This window comes from Strix uralensis, chromosome 4 (genome assembly GCF_047716275.1).
Source record: "Strix uralensis isolate ZFMK-TIS-50842 chromosome 4, bStrUra1, whole genome shotgun sequence".
Classification (NCBI taxonomy): Eukaryota; Metazoa; Chordata; class Aves; order Strigiformes; family Strigidae; genus Strix; species Strix uralensis.
In genome coordinates, this window is record NC_133975.1 from 27,013,089 (window position 1) to 27,035,164 (window position 22,076).

Genomic DNA, 22,076 nt, shown 5'->3' on the forward strand with positions numbered 1-22,076 from the left:
GGAAAATACAAATTAACTGAAAGAGTAGAATATATTGGATGATAAAAGGAAATTTCAATTAATGTTATTGTTATTGATCTTGTCACAAAAGGTGTTAGTGAAATCTGCTGGTGACACAAAATTTGGACAGTCTTCTGCCAAGGAGAAAGATGGAATCACCAAAAGGAAAATTGGATGCTGAGAAGGATCATAATAGGAATGTAATGAAGTAATACAGAACACAAGGTCATTCATTCAAGGAATCACTAAGAAATTCTGCTGTCAGTGATGCAAACGTTTGGATGTGACGGAAGAAAGAGACCCAGCTTCATCAGCAGGGCACTGACCTGCTCTGAGCTTCAAGTTTGATGCATGCATGGGGGAAGGCAAATATGTTCTCTGGTTACAGCCTTTCCCGCAGAGCTATGAAAACACTGACACCACCGTGCCCAGATCTCATCTGAAACAGCCCAGTAGCATCTGGTCCCTCACACACCAGGGATTAATGGAAAACACAGAAAATTGGAATATAATCAAGGTACCAGATTTCTGTCTTGTACAAGGATATTAAGGGTTTGGCTTACAGATAAATGAAGGCTGAGAGAAGCAACAAAAATTTAAAGTGCAATGTTGGCAAAGGAAACAAGTGCATGTAAAGCAGTCATTGCTAAATTTAGGCTGGAAATTAGAACATACCTAACATCAGAGAAAGGTGGTCCAAGAACAGCCTTCTGAAAGGGTATAAAATTATCTAAAAGTTATGAATTGTGTAATATGATGGGAATAAGCATCTAAATGGGAGACACTTTTCTCTGATGTGATTTTTTAATTTAAAAAAAAAAGGAGCATCAATGATTTTTCTGTGGAATTCACCAGGAGGTTAATGAGAATCTAAACAACCACCTCTGGACAATAATCCATCAGGGTTATAAAACTGCATGGTTAGTGAATAAAAAGAATATCCAAAGTTTAAAAAAAAAACCAAACCAAACCAAAACACAAACCAAAAAAACCCCAAACATTAAGATTTGGGGGATCAAGTTTCAAAGGATAAGATTGCTTTCAACTAATAGGATTTGGAAGAAACTTTGTGAACAGATTTTTCACTCTGCCTTCTGCACAGTTTCTTGGCCTTCTTACATCCCTGAAGCAGTCAAAATCAGGAATGATTGAAAGCAGATGAACTACTTCTGAAGTATGATTCAGGATTTTAATTTCTACTACTTTTTTTCCTTAAAAAGCTCCTTTTTCTAGGTGCAGTTACCAAGCATGTGTCTGAATGTCTCAATTTGCCATAAATTGGACAACAGCTACAGCTCTAGCAACATAAGCAGTACCTTGCTGCTGAACTGAAGGACTAGTCTTATTTGTAGGAAGCGAGCCACTCATTTACATTTCTGACAAAACAATTCAGCCCTCTGGGGTTTTTTCGTTTGTTTTTTTTTTTTAACCCACAGGGATATGAAGGAAAAATAAAATGAAAGTCATAAGGAACTCATATGGACAACAGTGTTGTAGTATCCAAATATTCTCCGTTGTTTCCAGTTTTGGCAGGTTTTATGGCAGAGCCATTTGATACAGAGAACTCGCATACAGTACCTCTATTGACTAAACAGTTGTCCATCAGACATACAAAACTCCTCAGGATTTTTGTAAATAAAGAAATGTTGGAAAGAGTAATTTCTGCAGCACCACAGGAAAAAAATATTACTTTAAGATCAGTTAATGAAATAAGGAAATAAAATGCCAGCATTTTTTTATGTCTCTCTAGAAGGAAGCCACACAAACTACCTCTATAGCTCTCTAACAAAACTTCATGATCAATGTATCAGTGTCATACTGAAAACACCTCTAAAAAAGTTAACAAAGTAGTAATTACACTGAAAATTATATTGAAGTTTTTGTCAACGCACTTGTTTAGCCTCACATTCACTCAAAAATAATGGCTGCAAGAGACAACCAAATCATATAATGTAGGATTTGTAGTTATATTTAACTACAAGAGTATATGAAACCCATGTCTAGCATAGGGATATAAAACTTTGGCCAGCCTTCTTGGATGTTGAATGACGTACAGTCATGACCCACCCCGCATCTGAATCCAGCTTCATACTAGTGTCAGTCACCAAAATCACTTGCATAAGCAACAGAAGAGTAGTTGTGGGAGGCTCTAGCTCGGGCTCTTTGATTCTTTCCTCAAGGCTAATGATGACATGCATTTAGAATAATACAAGCATATTCCTGGGTACATACTTCCCTCTCCACTCACAACCCATATTGTATTGACAACTGCTGCAATACAACGTAAATTGTTTCTAAGCTGACATGCCACATGCCATGTATTTTTGCAGCAATGCAGTGGAAAGGATTCTCAGCATCCAAAAAGAAAAATGTATTAATTGAGCCACAAGGCAAGACATGGTTCATTATCTGCAGTTATCACATAAGAGCTCCACCTCTCTTGATGGAAGAACTTATTCTTAGGAAAAAAACAATTTTTTTAATAATTAAACATCTGTCAGAATAATCAGAATAGAGTTTCATGTTGTCACTGACGCTTTCTAATCCTGAGCCATGAATAATCACATTACATATTGCAATACTCGATTAAAAAAGCAATTTTATTTAAGATTTTCTAAAATACTGTTAATTTCTACTTCATGGTAACATTTTCCATTTTTTGACAGATAAGATGAAACTTAAAGATAAGTTTATTGGGGAAAATAAACTACCAGCTCAAGACAAATGACCAGCTAAGATTCAATTATTTCTTTTCAGGTCTCTCCTCTCCACAACACCCTCCCCCAAGGCAAGAGCTGTGTCCTTGGTTTGCAAGGACAATTGCTATCAATATAGCATGAAATTTATTTCTTTTTGAAAGTATGATATACTAAGGTAGTAAAAAAGACTGAACCATGTCCTACACTACCCAGTACTACATCTTCTGCTGTTACCAGTGGCAAAAGGTGATGAACAATGACAACACTGGGAGCAGAAGCACATTCACCTGCTGCAATTTGAGAAGTCCCCCCAGGGCTTCCTTCACAGCTTATTACTACAATTAACCAAATCAGGTACCAGAGAATTAGCCTGATTTTGTGAATAACATCTTTCACAAACAAGCAGCTATTCTTTCCAGTCCTAAGTGACAATAACACAGCAGGAACTTTCTGATAGCCTCTGCTGAGCCACAGGGAGGCTTGCAGCACACTACTGGGGTGCTACCACAGAGCTACTGCAACCATATTTGCCAAGCCACAAGTAGTACAGATGATCTCATGTGATTTCAGCACCAAAACAGGATGTGTCGAGGTCAGTTAGAATGGGATCCATTAAACTCATCTCCTACAGGCTCCCTACATGTGATACTTCGTATCACAGAATACATGTCTTTTGGGCCACAGTTGGACCTCTAGTTCAGGTTCAACCAACCTCATTGCTTTGTAGCCAAGAGTTTTAAATGACTCTTAATAAGAAACTGTTTAACTAAGGAGTGGTCACCAATACAAGTACACCCTGAGGTGAGAGCAACCATGGATTTTCTACTAGCCTATGAAACAAACCGTTGATTTTGGTTCAACCCCTAACAGAGAGGCACACACACTACAGAAATTATTGTCTCAGCAGAAATACTGGAACAGCCATGAACACGGAACTCTCTTGTTATTAGCAGTCGAGATCCCACTGGGGCATGGAGGAGGATGCTGGTGTGGCCTGAAGGACAACCTGAACTATTGCCGTGTCCACACAGAGTTTGTTCTTGGCATGCACTTCCTTCCACCTTTAAAATTTATTCTGTAGACATACTAAACATACAAGTGTTAATCCAGTGAAATCTGGAAAAGAATTAGTCTATGCTACAGCATCTGTGATCTCAGAGAGGATGTGGTGAGCACCAGCTCCACTGTGAGCATGACACCCATACCTTGTCTGCCAGGCTTGCTAAAAGACTATGAAAAGCAGCTATAGCTACTCATGTAGTTAAGCCCACACCAACTCCATTACCTCCAAAACCCACTGTTATCACAAAATGAGTAACCTTTCCTTATAATTAAAACTAGGATCTGGCAAGCTGTATCCTCTCTGAGCAGCTGGGGTGAGGAGTTCCAACTGCATTAAATACTGACTGAAGTGCTACTACCGTCAGCTTGGCATCAAAGCAGTCTGCCATGAGAATGCTGATTAAAGATTAGCAGGGATGGTCTCACAAAACTGCCTGCAAGACCCCTAGCTAATGCCAGGCCAATGGCTGCACCACGCCCTAGCTGAGTGCTTCCTGACAGTAAAACAGAGACCAGGCAAGCATCATGCAGCAAGCAATTCACCTAAAGATGATCTGATGGACAGGCCTTTGGGGAAATGGACATGGCTGCAAAGAGGAGTAAGAATGAATTAGGGTGACTGGTCCTGTTAAGGTGAAGGTCCTCAACCCAATTGCTTCTTCCCCAGGAAAAAGACTGGAATCTCCTTTAAGGGAAACTATGAGACCCCCTTACTGATACATAAAATGACTCAGGACAGCAAGAGGACTTACAGGCTCTTCTAGTGAAAGGGAGAAAACCAAGAGGGAAGAAAAGAAAAAAAAAGAAGAAAGAAAAAAAATGACATGAGGATGACCTAGTATGCAATACAAATTAATAATTTGCATGGCAACTCTATGTTTTGGAAAAATACTGCTCAGTTCCCATGTAAGAATTGAGGCTCTGTCAAGTAGGTATACAGACTAAAGAAAAACAACTTGGAAAGAAAAGTTGCATCATTAGCCCACTCTCCTGTGTATACCCACTAAGTCTGCTTGATTAACATACATGAAAAGCATGAAGACCAAGACTAACCCCAAACCCTTACATAAGCCCTTAAGAGCTGTCTTACTGCACTGGCTAAAACATTCGTGTCTCACATAACTGAATACCATCATGACATTAGCCCTGGCTATAGTCCCATCGTTCTTTCTGTGCAAAGACTGCTTTAATAAGAAATATCTCGCCTCACCAGAGTGTAGTTTTATTGGGGGGTGTGGGGGGGAAATCTATAAGACCTCTGAATTTTTTCAGGATGAGAAGTCCTTTGTAAATAAGGAATTCTCTGGGAAAAGTAACATGCAGCATGAAAGATCATTTTCTAAATCAATGTTTCAGCTAAGTACTAGCATTTATCTCCTCTCTACATTTTAACTAACCAGCTAAAGAGGAAATTTACAGGATAACAGTTTGCAGCTGTGCACCCCACAAGTAAAGCAAGAACTTGAGGCATGCATAAGATTTGCTCAGTGGCTACAAGTCTGGCATACATCTGAAAGCTCTGCCAGCTCACCTCCAACAGTTAGGACTGTATAAAATAACACCCTTGTAAGGATCACATCAGGAAAAGGCCTGAAGAGTGCTGCTGCATTTCAGGAAGGTGGAACAGCAATCCTGATGGAAAAACTTCCTGCCTCTGGCAGCAAACAGTGCAGTTTCTCTGCCAGTACAACTGCTGGTATGGCACAGGCAAACCTACAGATGTGGTTTAGCCCAAGTCTTCCAGCTAACAGCGCTTTCTTTGTGGGCAGACAATGCCAGACCTCTCATACCTTATTTCTGAAGACAAGAAGCCCCACAACTTGCCAGGTACTAGGAAGTATGTCCTCAGCATGTAAGGTCACATGAGAAGGAAGGGAAAGCCACAGCGCAAGGCTGCTGGGGATCGTGCCACCAGATAATCCCTCTGCATAGGTGGCCTTAGCTGGTGCCGCAAAGTAGCTGCTGCTGTGGGCCTCTCTCCCACTCCAAGGCCCACACAGAACCATTTGAACACATCACAGGAGACTGCACTTCTGCTGCACAGAACACTGAAATCCAACACGGATGTCTGCATTAACAGACAGTATTACTGACACCACAGAGGAACAGCACTACCATGAAACACCTTCGTTGCGTACAGCCTTTTCTCACATGAGGTGGCAGAGTACGTTGTAGTGTTTTGTCACACAAGTACACCCAGTCTGCAAGAATGAATAAACCAAGAACTGCTCCTGCTGGAGTACTAGAAGAACTGGAGCACTTTTTTAACAAACATCATGATAAACAATGTAAATACTGCAAATACAGGTAGCTCTGGTCTTTGTGCTGGCAGAAATCTGAGACACTTCAGTGTTTGAGATGTGGGACAAAAATAGTGCAGAAAGAGCCCCCTCACCCCAAAGGATCCCCAGACACAGACCAAGTTACTTACTCTCCCCAGCTCGCTGGTGGAAAGCCCGTACCAGAGCACCAAGTCCTGGAGCCCTGGGCACCAGCACCCTTTCAGGTTGCTGCAGAAATCAGGTAAGCTGCAAAACAAAAACAAGTCATATATTAGAGTTTTCGTTCATGAAGAGCCAAGGGATTAATGAAAACTAGTGAGTCCACAGAGGTACAGGTTACCAGGAACAAACCCACCCAGCTGCCCTCTGCAGCAGTGGGAGCCAGCAAGGCAGCAGGAGCCTGGGAATCAGACAAGCACAAGTGACTGAGTAACCCAAACAGCCACCTTCAGTTTAAATCCTTAAAAGCCATCTGCATTCAACTATGCACACGCAGAAGTAAAAGCAGAACAGAGGATCCATATACTACAGTGCAGGGATCTTCCCAAACTGGGCATGTGTTGCAAGCTGCTGTCAGACAGCTCACGCATGTAAGAGACATGCTGCAAAGCATGCTTTAAATTCCCTCTCTCTGCACTGCATTACAGACCTGCGTTTTCCCCATGCACAAACACCGAATATCACAAAGAAAATTAATTTAGATGATAGGGATGACCCTTAAGTTAGAAAAAAGCAGCAAAAAGTTCTCACTAAACAGTATGTTCATAACCTGATTTAGAAAATAAACTGAAAAATCATCTCTTTAATTATGCTTGCATTCAGCAGACATCAAGTATATAATTTATTTTTGTGAAGTCTGCACCACAGTCATTTCCCAACCATTCTGCCCCCTGGTAAATGATTACATTAATGCTATGGGTTTTGGTACTGAAAAATATATCGGGATTGTTGCCACACAGTGACAGAAGTGAGGTTGTATCCCCATCAAAAGATACTCCATCTGCGGTGGCAGATCTGTCAGTCAAACTAGGGTTCTAGGATTCAAGGTATTATTCAACTTTATATTTGTTCTCCCATCTGGAGAAAATAAATATGCAAGACCAAAGATACAAATCTCATCTGTTGTAGAGCTTAACTTTTTTTTTTCTTTGTTAAAGCAAAAGCTAGGCTAAATCAAGACAAATTATATTCCATTTTAAAGAGATTTATTTTTTCCTGTCCCTGTTCTAACAGAAATCCAAGGAAGTACTATGACAGAACAGATCATTTATGAGGGCTAAAAATGTTCTTGTTAAAAATCATATTTGTCATTTGGAAACTTGAAAATAGACCTTTCTATAAGCCAGATGAAAAATAATTTTAAAATACAAAGCTTTTTGAAGAAATCAAGAAAATATACTCATTTCAATAATGAAACAGCACTTTTTAAAAAACTCTTCAAGGGGGCAGGAAGAAAACAGAACAATGCCCATTAAACTTAATATTCTAACCCAATTTAGCAGGCACATTTGTGGACTTTTGTATCAGACAATCAGATTTCAGTATTCAAGAGAGGAAAAAAAAAAGAGGGAGAGAAAGAAAACACACGTTGTGTCAAAACCTTCATACCAGTAAAGCCAAGAAACTAGAGATTTCCTTCTGTTTGACATTCACAGGTTTTACACAAACACAACTTTCTGGGTTAAGTGTTGAGACCCCAAGCTTCTACACAGACTGGGCATACATGCTAGCTTTTTTCCAAATAATTTTAAGGGGTTTCTTCCCAAGATAAACAAACAGATGCATCTGTCTGTGCTGGCACGGCCATTTTTATAATTAACTCTCTTCATCCTATATATGAAACCTAATTTGCTCTAAACCAAGCCCAGTGTTACTGCAACAGAAAGAGTAGTTAACTCAAACAAAAAAATAGGCAACAGCTCAGAAAGCATTTTATGCCTGAAACAAGATAATTTTTCAGTCCAAACTAAGACAAGGTCAGCTGCCAGTTCTGAAATCAGAGGAAAGCCTGAAATACAACAGGTCTCAAAGGTAGGAATGACCAAGCTCTCCAACAAAACAGCAGATAGGAAATTGCAAAACAAAATTTCAGCAAGAGACATCTGACCTCAGATCCAAAGGGATATTAACACTGATGACATAAATTCCTGAAACTGTGCTACCACACACCCAACATTTTCTATTTCCCAGTTGAGAATCTTCCCTCCACCCTGCGTGTCTCCTTTTCTCTGCACCCTGCTGAACATGTCCACCTCTCCACCCACATTTTTACCATGTTGCCTGCCTTGAAAATTGGCAGACTTGAAAACAACTTGGGGATGAAGAGAGGAATTTTTTTTCTTCCTGTTTATAAATCTTAGTATTTCAAAGAAAAGCTCAGCCAGCCAACAGTGGAGCAAACTCAGTCTCCCAGGCCTATGCAAGCTAGAATAATTCATTTAGGACTTTATTAAAAGCAGTACATTGGAAGGCAGATAGCATGCAAGCACTGATACCCTTCTTAGAAAATGAATTAGCAAATGTTTAACACCCACAGATGACAAAGGAGGAACATACTGTTACAATTAATGACATAAACAACTGGCTGGTTGAGGTAATACTATGTGCAAGAGTAAAAAATTAAACAGTCCCTATTTCCTTCTTTTGCAAATATGGGGTGACAGTTACATATCCTTAAAGTGGGATCAGATATTCCTGAGTACTTGGATTTCCATGGACACAGACCTGTGATCCAGTCCTCAGCTAGTCTCAGAAACAACTGATCTCACAGGTGCCAGTATGCAACTTGATCTTGGGCACATCATGGAATTTCAGCTAGAAATAATAAAACCAAGCAGGAAACACCAGTCAACAAGGAGAAAATCTGGGAGTTATTGCCCATGTTGAGATGCTAGAACAAAACTTACTTTTGTAGATGTCTCAAAAGAGAGACAGACATCTACCCAACAGAGACTTCCCACAGACTGGTAGCATCTAAACTCAGACCAAAGCTGCTTTCTTGAGGTTTAGCACGAATTTATCGAGCTAGGAATCACTGCAGCTTTTTTCGTCCTGCTCCACTGCAGGCTGTGCTTGTGCCTGGTGGCTTCCTGCCAAGAGCTATGAAGGTTAGCAGGTTTGATAGCTCTCCTTTCCAACCTCCCTGCTCTTGGTAAGGAACTTTAAAGTTTAGGTTAAATATAAATAGGCAGGTTTCCAACAGCCAAATTTCAACTGGAGTCATTCAGTACCAAAACAGGTTTTATACTTCAGTAACTCTTTTTTGCTGAAGCACACAATGTATAAATGGCATGTTCCTCAGCAATGGCATTGCATTTTTGTTCTCACCTTTAAATTAGAAAACAACCCTGCACTAGCAAGGTTCTCAGATGTTTCTGTTGAGTTAAACTGAGCTACTTTGATTTAAACCCACTTAATCTAAAAAATGACACCAAAAAATAAAAATATTCACCAACTCTTCCCCCTTTCCTGCTGGGCAACTGCTTCTCAGATGGCCCCAGCAGAGAACAGCCAGCCTGGGCTTGGGGTGGCACGTCTCTCCAAGAAGAGCAACAGATAGGCTTCCACTTCTTCACCTCAAAAGCTTGTTTTATAGGAAAATAAACCCACCTATTTGCATCCAGGAGTACTATTTTAAGGATTACATCACTCTGGAACTCTCCTCCTGTATCCTTTATAGTGCCTGCAAACCTGCCTTTGCTGGGCAGGGTGGAAGGGTGTAAAAATCAGTGACATGCAAGTCGGCAGGGATCCAGTTGCTCTAGGAAAAATAACTATAGATTTCCAAATTCTTGTGCTTTTAGAATGGAAGCACAGTTATGACCTTATCTATGAGGTTGAGGATATTACATATGTGCAGTACTCATCATACAGAGATGACAGTTTTCACAGATGACTGGTGACAGTTTTCATACTGCAGTTTTCTCTAGGCACGCACAGACATGCAGGCACACTGCATTTACATTATCAGACTCGGGACTCTGCCTTAAATTGTCTTTTAAACAGGAATCACAGAATCTCACCTACCCCTCCATTAAAATTTCCACCTCTTCCTCCAATTTAAAAATAGAAGAAAGAAGTAGTCCAGCATAACATCAATAATTAATAAGTACAGCATGGTCATCTATTTTAGGGACAAGTTTTTCTCTCTCCTTCTAGAAAGCACATAACCTATTTCTAACTCTAGTCCATCAGACAGCCTGCTGGTGAGCCTCATGCAATCACCTGAAGAACCCAGGTGGCTGGGTTTGTTTCCGAAAGGAAGAGAGAAGGAAGAGGTGAGTTTTGTTCTGAGGTTTCTAGAGACTTTAGTCTGGAAATAGTTCAAAGGAAAAAACAAAAACAAACCAACAAATTATGTTTTTCTTATGAAAAAAAATGAAACTGAAACCTGCCCGGTGTATTAACAAGTTCCACTTCAATCTGACAGACATGGAGGCCTCTCATAACATCATGATGGGTAAAAGACTCATTAAAGATGGGGTGGAGGAGAAGGCAGCTGTCACCACCTCAAGAATTCTCTGATGCTTTTAGCATCTGCCTTTCTTTGTCTGCATCCTACCTTCTTTGACAGCAATTTTTGGCAAATCCACAGAAGGAAGCATCATACACATTAAATCACTTGCTGCCCTAGAGGGCCAAAAGGAAGATAGCATCACTTAGATAGTATTTTACATTCCCAAATTCTTAAGGCACAATTTTTTGAAGGTCAAGAAGAAGCATTTATTTCACAATTAGAGGCTAAAACACTGAAATGGGGGTGGGGGGCTGGTATGGGAGAGGAAGAGCTAAGAAACTTTCTTAATGCTAGTCTGGACCAAATCTGTGTTTTCATTTTATCAATCCTCCGCATCATCGCATTCAAATCATTTACACAACCTCCACATTGCCAGTGACTGCTCCCAAACACCAGGGTCTTAACTTCAGTTCCCTGGTTGCATGACTTACTCCTTTTCTCAAGCCTTACTGCTCACTGAGCTGTGCTGCACAGACACCAAAGCAGCAGAAAGCAAAGCACTGGGTTGACACTGAAGCAGAATTCATCTTCAGCCTTGGAGAGGCTGACATCTCCCACTGCACAGCACTGGCTCCAGCTCACCTGGTCCTGTCAGATTGTGCACCCCAAAAAAACCTGCTTCAACTCATGTTCAGCTTCTATTGTTACCTATAAATCATAATATCCTACCACTACAAACTTTTATGGAAATAACCTACCCTTATAGCCTGAGGGAGTTGGTATTTCCACTGGTGAGTAATTCAGCTTCCTAAGGGTGAACCAGCCAGCCAGGGCAAGGAGCTGTTCTGGAAAGACAGATGCTGTCCTGGTGTTAGGTCTTGGCACACATACATCCAGTGTCCAAAAGCCAATGGAAAAGGAAGAGAGCATAGAAACAACCTGAACACAGCTACCACACTCCAGGCCAGGTGGTTTGCAGTGCACTGAGTATCCCCCAGCAACACAACTAAGCCCTGTGTCCCCACTTTCTGTCTCTAAGCCCACCCCTTCTCTCCAGCTTTCAGCATCACTGCTGTCATGACTCACAACAAGAACCAGACAAGTAGCTGCTACTACAAAACTGTCTGAGCAAACATCTGGGCTGAGGCTGTCAATTTCTGGGCTATTATGCCAAAAGCACAGAACAATTGACATAGGGGTACATATCTTGCTCAACAGCAACTCTTCAAGCACAGTCTGAGTACCACCGCAGCATGTTTTCCTCCCAAAGGAAGGCAGTTAAGCCGTATTTTGTGTTTGCTCATCCCTCCTGACCCAAGCTTTAGAGCTCAAAAAAGCCCAACGCATGATCTGCTGTTAGCACTTCAGCAGCGAAACAAGTCTGCTTTGAAAAAGAATAAAAAAAAAAAAAATTAAAAGTGGAAAGAAACTTGAATCAGTATTTGAAAACAAAGCAGCCTGGAATTTCTCTCAAAAAATTCTTATTCTTAGCACAATGGGGTGCAACTTAGCTAGCTGAACAATTTTCCAAATACATGTTAAGAATAAAACTTACTTTCACACAGGCATCAAATTTTAAGGAAGGAATTGAAAGCCTGGGAATTCATGCTGATATATGACAGGGACCAACCGTGAGGGTTAGAAGCAAATAAAGATGCTCATTCACAAGCTGTCCGAGAGGAAAACATCTCCAAATGATTTGACTTCTTAGCAGACATACCATACTTTAGACCAGGTTTTATCTATCACTTAGAGAAAGACCTGTGGGTGATGAGTATTCAGGTCACACACACCTTTTCTGCAGCAACCCACAGCACAACTATTCATGTGATAAACACCCACGTCACAGTAGAAGCCAGTGGCAATGAATAATGCAGGAGATCCAGTCACTCTACCACATATCATACCCATGGGATATGGAGGCAGCATTTTAGCTTAAGTCATCCTTCCTCCTTCAGGGCGCAAGCATGTTCTTTAGTTATTCTCCCTCCACCTCCTGTTCTGCACATACATTAACAGGTCAAACCCAGCAAAACAGGAGGAGTTGTTGCAGAAGAAATAGGGACACAAACAGAGATGCAATACACCCTCTCACAAGATGATGTTAAAATATTACATCATCTGCTCAAGAGCTCCACAAACCAGAGACAGAATTTTCCCAACAAGTTGTCCTTTGTTCACATCTCCCAAGGGATGTACTTTGCCACCATTAAGACAGTAATTTCACAAAGCATTAGTTAAAAACCAGGATAAATTAAAACGGAGCCACACTCAGCCTTAGCTTGTAACCCTGCCTGAATGAAGGCAGGTTATTAAAAGCGCACTGCAAAACTGAAGTGAAATCTGAATTTGTGAGCCAGCTCCTTTTTAAAAAGGCATTATTATCTGTGCTCCAAGTACAAACTCTCCCAGTAACTGACTTCGTTATTCATTCCTATTCTGAATACTATTATCACTGTATAATTCTCCCCAACCCCTCTCGATATTCCCAATACTTTCCAGCTTATGCTGCACACAACAGGGTGCTCCATCTTAGAGCATCCTTGATACCTTCCATGCCAGGGCAAGGCACTGAGCTTGCGGCATCGGCATCGTAGGACAAGGCAGTCAGCAATGCCAGCTTGGCTCCTCTGGCACTCTCTGCCTTTCAGCATTCTGCTTAGACAACCACTCTGCCAGCACTGCTGGCCTTCACGCAGCTTTCACATTAGCCTGGGCATCCACTCACTCTGCAGATTTATTATGTCATTCGAAGGGTGTCTTTGTCTCGCATCTGCGTTGTTTCACACTATTTCTTTTACATGATTTTCATATATACAAGAAAATCTATACCGGAAAAGTTGTCCAGCAGGAGACCAAATTGCATTCATTAAAGCTCAGGCAGACTCTCAGACTGCACACTTAAAATCAGTGCACTAAAAAAAAAGACAGAATAAAAGAGCCTCCAGTTTTAGTCATAATCAATTTTAATGATGCTGTTACAAGATCTGATAATTTCAGCTTCAAAGCCAGTGAAAAGACAATGAAGAACCTTTAACTTAGGCAATGTGTACTAACAGAAATCATACTGATTCTGCACACCAGGACAATATATTCAAAACTTTTTGCACAATAGGTGCTTAGCTGTAAAAAGGGATCATCTCCTCTAAATTACAAGGCTCTGTCATTCTGGTTTAGGGAGGGGGGGAGGGAGGAATAAGGTTAAAAAACATTTACACTACATTTTTTTCCCCACATGATAAGATCTTGTACAAGCCTATGAAAGGTCTGGAATAGATCATTACATACGTGCTCAGCAGAATTAAGGCAGAACCACTGTTAGAAGTAACTATCAGACCTGTCCCATCTCCAGCACCTGAAATATAACAATTGTTGTGGCCTGTTTTTTTTTTTTTGGTTTGGGTTTTTTTGTTGTTTTGTTTTGGTGGGGTTTTTTTTAACAAAACAGGGTCAGCAAGTACTTGGAATATTTCTTGCTCAGAATAGCTGGTGGTTAATAAAAGAAAAAAATCTTTATTTAGCTTATTCCTTTATTAATCATCTTTGCTGGTTAGCTGACTCACCATCTAGGGTTGATCTCTTAAGGAAGTAAATCATGAAAAAATATGGTACCTGTGGTTTCACAATTCTCACTGAGAAAGATATTTAGATCAATTTTTTTTAAAATCCAACTTGAGGCCACTGGTAGAAGAGATCCTGCAATTTCTTCTGAGAAAATTAACTATTCTAGCAACAACAGGAAAAAATATGCTTTCCACAGAAGAGAAGATAGAAGATACAAAATCATCAGCTACAGAAGGGTCATGAGAACCACTTCCTGAAGAGCAAACTCCAAGGATGGCTGTCAGATGACAAGAGACTTGGTACTTATATGCCAGAGATGTTACTCCTATATCATATATTTGCTTCCTGCATGGATCAATGACTTCCCATTGTTCTTAGTATGACCTCTGACTTCAGAACAGCATTGAGTACATCTTTGCCTTAAGTTATACACATAGCTTTCCTTAACCATCATATAAGCTTCAGAAGTTTATTCCCCTAAATTTATCCATATTCTATCCTGCAACACACAAGCATATTCTTAAATAATCTGAAAAGCCCTTTCCGACAATTGCAGACAAAACATCACATACAAAGAACTACATGCTGTAGGCCTGCACGACTGCACTCAGCATTTCTACTTTCTATAAAAAAAAAAAAAAAAAAAAGGCATTTCTCAGCAATGACTTCTGCTCATGTATGATTACACAGCCAAGAAATATAATACATTCTCACAAGTCCAATGTGGCAATTATTCATGACATTTTTAAAAATCCAATATTTTAATTTATTAAAAATATAAATGAAGTTGCTTGATTAGGAAGCTCTTTCAAAAGACAATCACTTAAAAATTGTTTTATTTAACAAAGTAACAATAAGGCTGCAGATTAATAACTATATTGCTATGCCTAAAATATGTTATTTAGGTTCTTTCCAAGTTCTCCATTCCTAAGGTTTTATGACCTAGATTTTTATTAGCAAGTGTTGTGCTTGTTTTTTTTAAATAAGCTCATGCACATACACACAAGAGGCAGCTATGTCTGTATTAAATCAAAAAGCTTCAAAATTAATTTCTTCTTGAATTGAAAGGAAATTTTCCTACAGGACGTCACACATACTTAATTACACTGCCAAATGGTTATATTTACACTTCATGTCAATACCAAAAAGTCAAACTACAGAAATTGATATGTTGCAGCAATATTGCCCAGTCTTCAGTAAAATATGCTCTACCTGCTACTACCACTTTCATTAAAACACAGGAAATACCATCTCAGAACAGACCTGACAGCAGCTATTACCAGATGCTCCAAAAGGAAGCAACAAAATTCACCCTAATAACGTTCCCTCACACTAACTCACTTACATCCCTATCATTTCTGGCTATGAACTAAAACCTCCTCCCATCCCCTTGTTTTAACTAAGGCCTCAATTCCAGAGAATTACATTGAATTTTTTCCTTCAGTACACTGAATTTTTTCCAATTCATGCAGAACCATATGCACCAATAAGAAACCAGCGTGCATCATACATAACCACAGCAAGAGGGATCTCATCTCTCAATGCTGTGCTCCCAAATTGAATTTAACACAAAATAAGACTCTTTTTTCCAAATAAATGATTGCCCTGGATGCTCACTGCAAGTGCTTTGTCCTAGCCAACACACCCACTTTTGCTGTACCAAGAATGTCAGCTATGTTTAGCATTTTGCTTGGAGGTACTGCAGGAATCTAGGGTCAGCAGTAGCCACAGGCGGTCAAATTTACTCAAAACAGTTAAGTTAATCAATACAGCAAAAAAAAAATGTAACCTCTTCAACAGAGACTGCAGGGCTTGATAGCTTCTTAGATGAGCACTGATAATGACTAGAAGCATGAAAGCAATGCAGGCTTGGACAGGAAAGTTTGAGAGTTGTCTGTGTATTGATCCTCTCCGGCTAAACTGTGACAAAAGATGCAAAGTATTATGAAACTAAAAATTGAAAAGAAGGTGCTCTACAACAAGCAGCAAAGCATGTCATAGATAGAACAAACTAAACTGGACTACTCATGGAAAGGTCTCAAGGAAGCCTCCAGTAAATCAATGGGAATTTGGTCACTAATTTCACCGAAGCCAGACTGAGGTCCGTGCCACAATTGAAAAATAAAATTCAAAACTCTTTTGGAGCTTACAAGTATTTTTCTTCACACATGCCACTTCCAAGAGGTCTCAGAGCCTGTTAGAGTACAAGTGTAGAGTTACAGTTATAGGAACAAAATCACCGACCAGTCACACCAAGGTTGAACACAGATGGCTGAAGTGGGATCACCTAAAAGTCAAAACATTAAAAATCTCTACTGGCCTCTTCAAAACCTAAACGGTGCCAGAAGTTGCTAGAAAGCAGTATGAGAAGTGAGCACATACAATCTCAGCTTAAGTCCACAGAATCCAAGATCCCACTGTTTCCAGTTTACCTACCTACCTACCTAGGAAGCTGGCTGTGCTTGGAGGTACTGGGAGAGAACCACTGGCTCCAAGACTCCCTGTTAGAGATGTAAGTGTGAGTGTGTATGTGGATATACATATGTATAAGTATGCATGTGGATGGACACAGGCACAGATTTTAGATGCCTGCAAGGCCAGCCAACTTGGAGTCTTCATTTAAAATCAAATTATTCCCATAGTCAAAAGCAACAGTGAAATTTAGTATTGCTATATTGTAGAAATTTACTATTGCTACAGTATAAACTCAAAATATGCATAAGCAAGAGCTGGAACTGTCTTTAACTTCATGCAGGCAGAACTTAAATGGAATACAGAGTCCTGGACTCAACAAGTTAAGCTCTGAGTATGAACAAGCAGCGCTTTCCTCAACTTAAGGAATCATTTCATGTGCATTCAGCTGCAGAAAGTAAAAGTCAAAGTGGCTGTTCCACAGCCCGCAGAGTGAAATGCTTCATGTAATGGTACAGTTTTACATCTACACTGATCTAAGTCAACTGTCCCTTTCAGCAGCTGTTGGCCTTTAGACTGGCTTAGTCACCTCATCACAGTGACACAGTCACAAGGATGCATCTTCTTTGAGGGGTTAGTTTTCAGCTGGGTCTTCAAATTGATCAGCTTGGACAGGGGGGCCACAAGGGTGCCAGAGAGGAGGAAAAGGCTTGTTGTAATAGCTTCATAGAATGGTTTGGGTTGGAAGGGACCTTAAAAATCATTTTGTTCCAACTCCCCTGCCATGGGCAGGGACACCTTCCACTAGACCAGGTTGCTCAAAGCCCCGTCAACCTGGCCTAGTACACTTCAAGGGAGGGGGCAGCCACCACTTTTCTAGGCAACCTGTTCCAGTGACTCACCACCCTCATAGTAATGAATTTCTTCTTTATACATATCTAAATCTACCCTCTTTCAGTTTAAAGCCATTACCCCTTGTCCTATCACTACATGCCCTTGTAAAAAGTCCCCCTCTACCTTTCTTGTAGGTCCCCTTTAGGCCACTATAAGGTCTCCCCAGTGCCTTCCCTTCTCCGGGCTGAACAACCCCAACTCTCTCATCCTGAAGAAGATGGACAGACACCCTTTAACAGTTGCTGTTGGCAACAGCTTTTAAAAAATTAATTTTGGAGCAGTCCAAAGTGCTGTGAAACCTTGCCCATAATCTTTCACCACACCTTTAAACTTCATTGAAAGATGTCACATCTGGCAAATGCGACAGGCCAGGAGCACTGCCAGCACTAATGACTCAGATGACACACATAACCTCACCAGTGTGCTCGACTCTTATCCTGCCCATTCTGTGTTTTCAGTGTTTGTTTAAAAATAGCAGGGAGGGGGGAATCTCATTGGGGTCATATCTGAAGCTTACAGAAATCCACACATGGATGGATTCATATAAATTTCAGATGGGAGCCTGATCTAATTTCAGCACAAATACGTCCTACTCCTCCTTCTTTTAATGTTCAGAAGGAGGATGAAGTAGCTGATACAGGGACAGCCCTACTCAATCCTTGCCACCTGGGAAAGGAAGGGAAGGGTGGCTCCAACATTGGTCAAGCAAAACCCCCTGCAAAGGATCTAGAAGTATCTGGCATACACTGCCCATAGTAACAAACATTTTTAAAGAGATGCCTTTTGTCAGAAACATCAGCCAGACTGGGCAATACTCAGAAGCCCCAGTTGCTAATGCAGATGCAGGAGGCGGAGCACAACAAGCAACAATGGGGTTTCACTTAGAGAAACATCACAAAAGTCCCTATACACTGAATACCTGGTCAGAGGAGTATTTACCTGACAAAGAGATGCCAGTGCTCCTGCAAGTTGGACAGTTTATGCGATAGTCGCAACAGTATTACAGTAAAAATAAAGCTTGAGAAAGCACCAACACTATAGTTCAAAGGCAGCTGAGGAATAGAAAATGTAACAGAAACCAGGAAGGTGTTCTACATCCCTTCCTAAGGGAAACAGTGCCACAGGCAAAGGTACTTTCAGTTACAGTAACTTAAGTATGGTCTTAAATCAATGGAGAATGCTTTGGTGTAAAGTGAGGGGAAAACCTTGTTTGTAGCAGTGATTAGCAGACAAAACCTGTTCCCAGTGAAATCAGTGGGGCTAGGATTCTGCACCCCATCTCCGTAATTAACACCAGTGGTTTTTTAATATTCCTTTTCAATTACATATACATTTGGTCAAGTCTTTTATCAAATCTTTAGAGAAATCAATGCATTAAATAATTTTTTAAAAAACACCACACACCTTCCATATAATATACCAAGACAGATATGTGTTTTAAAAGCCTGATGTGAGAGGACGTCTTATAATTCTTACTGCTAGTTGGCATCTCCCACCTGATCTCCTGGGGTATGTATTACTGATCATCCTTCCAATTAATCCTGTTTCTATCTGTACTTCTAACAAGCAGCTCGTGAAGTCACCTAAAGATAGTTTGCTAAGAGAAATAAAAAAATCAAATCTCTTTCTAGTTAGCAAAAAAATACCCATAATTAGTATAGTGCAGGCATACTGCTGTATATTTAAACCTTAACGCAGAGGATTATTAAAAAACCCAGTTACTCCCATTCAGCAAGTATTTCTAAGAGACCAGCTTTGTTGCTCATCTTTTTGCAAGATCACCCTATCAAACCAGCAGAAAATACGTAATACTTTTAAAAGCTCACCATACTCAATGAAATACTACTCTAGAAGATAAAGTCCCAGTTAGGGATACCTGTATGCAAAATGTGCACTGCAGAAGTCTTTGACTGGCAGCAGGTCACTAGATTACGGACTACATCCTTCTTTGTTGGTCATCATACAGGCACATGAAGAGTTATGTTTAAACTTAACACAATCCTAATGTGGCTGGTACAGTCAGCAAAAACAGAACTTTCAAACCTAACAGCATGGGGTAGCTAAGTTATGGCAACAACAAGTTATCTGACTGTGGCACTGCATTTGCTGAGAACAGGGTAGTCTACCTCACACCTAGCAAAGATTGGACACACAACCTGAAGAGGCACTTCCAGAAGGCTGACAGACCAAAAAGCAGCAGCAGCTTCTCTTCCCAGTTCTGTATAAGAAACCAGTGACAAGGAAGAGGAGAAAGTTAAAAATCCACAAGCAGTTGTCACCTTTTTCACAAGAAGGCTTTCAAAAATCCTGTAAAGCCCAAAAAAATCTATTACTGGGCTAGTTCTGTGAATCCTGACAACCAGGAAAGGAAGTGACTGTGCTTTGTATAAGCCAAGCAAAGATCTGTGTTATGATGGCTTAAATAAAACATAACCCAAGAGAGGAAATATATGTTACCCGAGTCATCTGGCACATTTCCCCTGTCTCGGGTGCGACGGACACCAACCCTCCCAGACTGGGGACAGCGTTCCCTTACCAGTGTCATGTCCACTTCCCTCTTGGTAAAGAATACTTCTAAGTAATTTCATTTCTGCCATGTATATTCTGATGGCTTATTTGTAATTGCTTATGTTTCTCAAAAACAAAGAGGCTATCACGTAAAAAAAAAATTACCCCTAAACCATCTTCTCACTCCACTAATTTTGGGACAGATCAATGCTGACATTAAAACAGGCAAGAAGACTTCTGAAAGGATACCTTTTAAAGAAGACAACAATCCTCTTTTCCTTCAAATTAGAGTGTTTTTTTCCAAAGCCAGGTCACTGTGCTGGGTTGACCTTGGCTGGATGCCAGGTGCCCACCAAGCTGCTCTATCACTCCACTCCTCAACTAAACAGGGCAGAGAAAATACAAAGAAAGGCTCGTGGGTCAAGATAAGAACAGGGAGAGATCATCCAGCAATTACTGTCACAAGCAAAACAGACTTGACTTGGGGAAAATGAATTTCATTTATTGCCAATCAAATCAGAGTAGGGTAATGAGAAATAAAACCAAATCTTAAAACACCTTCCCACCCACCCCTTCCTTCTTCCCAGGCTCAACTTCACTCCCGATTTCTCTACCTCTTACTCTTGAGCAGTGCAGAGGGATGGGGAATGGGGGTTGCAGTCAGTTCACACATTGTCTCAGTCACCCCCTCCTCCTCACACTCTTCCCTTCCTCCAGCGTGGAGTCCCTCCCACAGGAGACAGTCCTGCATGAGTTGGAGCCCACAGACTATGGTTTGTCATGAACTGCTCCAGCTTGGGCCCTTTCTACAGGGTGCAGTCCTTCAGGAACAGACTACTCCAGCGTGGGTCCCCCACTGGGTCTCAAGTCCTGTTCCAGCCTGGGCTCCTCTCTCCACAGGTCCACAGGTCCTGCCAGGAGCCTGCTCAGCACTGGCTCTTCACAGGGTCACAGTCTCCTTCAAGGCACAACCCCCTGCTCTGGCATAGGGTCCTTCCCGGGCCGCAGGTGGAGATCTGCTCCACCGTTAACCCCCACGGGCTGCAGGGCACAGCCTGCCTCACCATGGGCTGCACCACGGGCTGCAGGGGAATCTGCTCCGGTGCCTGGAGCACCTCCTCCTCCTTCTTCTTTGTTGACCTGGGTGTCTTCAGAGTTGTTTCTCTTGCATATTCTCACTCCTCTCTCCTCTGCAGTTGTCATTGTGCAGGTTTTTTCCCCCCTTCTTAAATGCGTTATCACAGAGACGCTACCACTGTCGCTGATGGGCTCGGCCTTCACCAGCAGTGGGTCCATCTTGGAGCCGGCTGGCATCGGCTCTATCGGACACAGGGGAAGCTTCTAGCAGCTTCTCTCAGAAGCCACCCGTGTAGCCCCCCCACTACCAAAACCTTGCCATGCAAACACAATACAGCCGTTAGACTGAGGTGCTGCCAGGCCTCCCCACTAGCCCAGGCTGCGGCCAGTGCCACACTAGCTTTCTTCTCTTTCTGAACTCCAGCACCATTCAACAAGTTACAAGCCAAGTTGTGCTTATACTGTGGACAAGTCTAACCAACTACTTCAAAACTTTATTGAGTTTAACCTACACATCACAGTGAAACAGAAGGCATCTGCCTGTAAATACAAATACACAGTGTAGAAGTCTGCCTTTTCCAAACATATGTTGCATTTTCTCTCCAGCTGTGAAGCAAGGTCTGGTTTTAAATAGTGACTTAAAATTCTGTTTTTTCATTTTAAAAGTACAACTGTTGCTTTGAAATTAACCTCAATTTTCTGATGCACGAAACATGACCAATGATATAATTTAACCCAATGTAGAGAAAGCCTATCTTTGCCTGATGAAGATACAAGGAACCATAAAAGTTTAAAATACTGTACTGCCTTCACATATTTAAAACAAATGCAATCCCTTTAAAAAAAGCTGCTGAAAACACCTTTCTTCCAATTTGTCTGTAACACAAGCAATTTACTAAAGTAACAACTAGAAACTAAATATAAAGAAATCATATCGCACATCTTTTGACTGCAGACCTTCCCCATGACACAGAACGTAGCTTATTCACCCATATGTAAATACAATAGGCCCCTGTTCAGAGAAAAGGTGGCAGTCAAGTTTTGTGCAAAAAGAAAAAAAGTGATGGCGGTTAGTGGAGGTAATGAAACATAAGAACAGTGATTACAGTTGGAAAAACAACA

General features: G+C 41.0%; 1 protein-coding gene across 12 annotated transcripts in view; it reads right to left on the reverse strand.

The window, feature by feature from the left end:
• Positions 1–22,076, reverse strand: part of APBB2 (amyloid beta precursor protein binding family B member 2) — a 209,411-nt gene that overhangs the window by 128,680 nt on the left and 58,655 nt on the right. For all 12 annotated transcript variants that reach the window (XM_074866044.1, XM_074866050.1, XM_074866045.1 and 9 more), the window contains exon 2: positions 6,193–6,289. The gene's annotated coding sequence lies outside the window, so the exon portion shown is untranslated. The remainder of the gene's footprint in view (positions 1–6,192; positions 6,290–22,076) is intronic.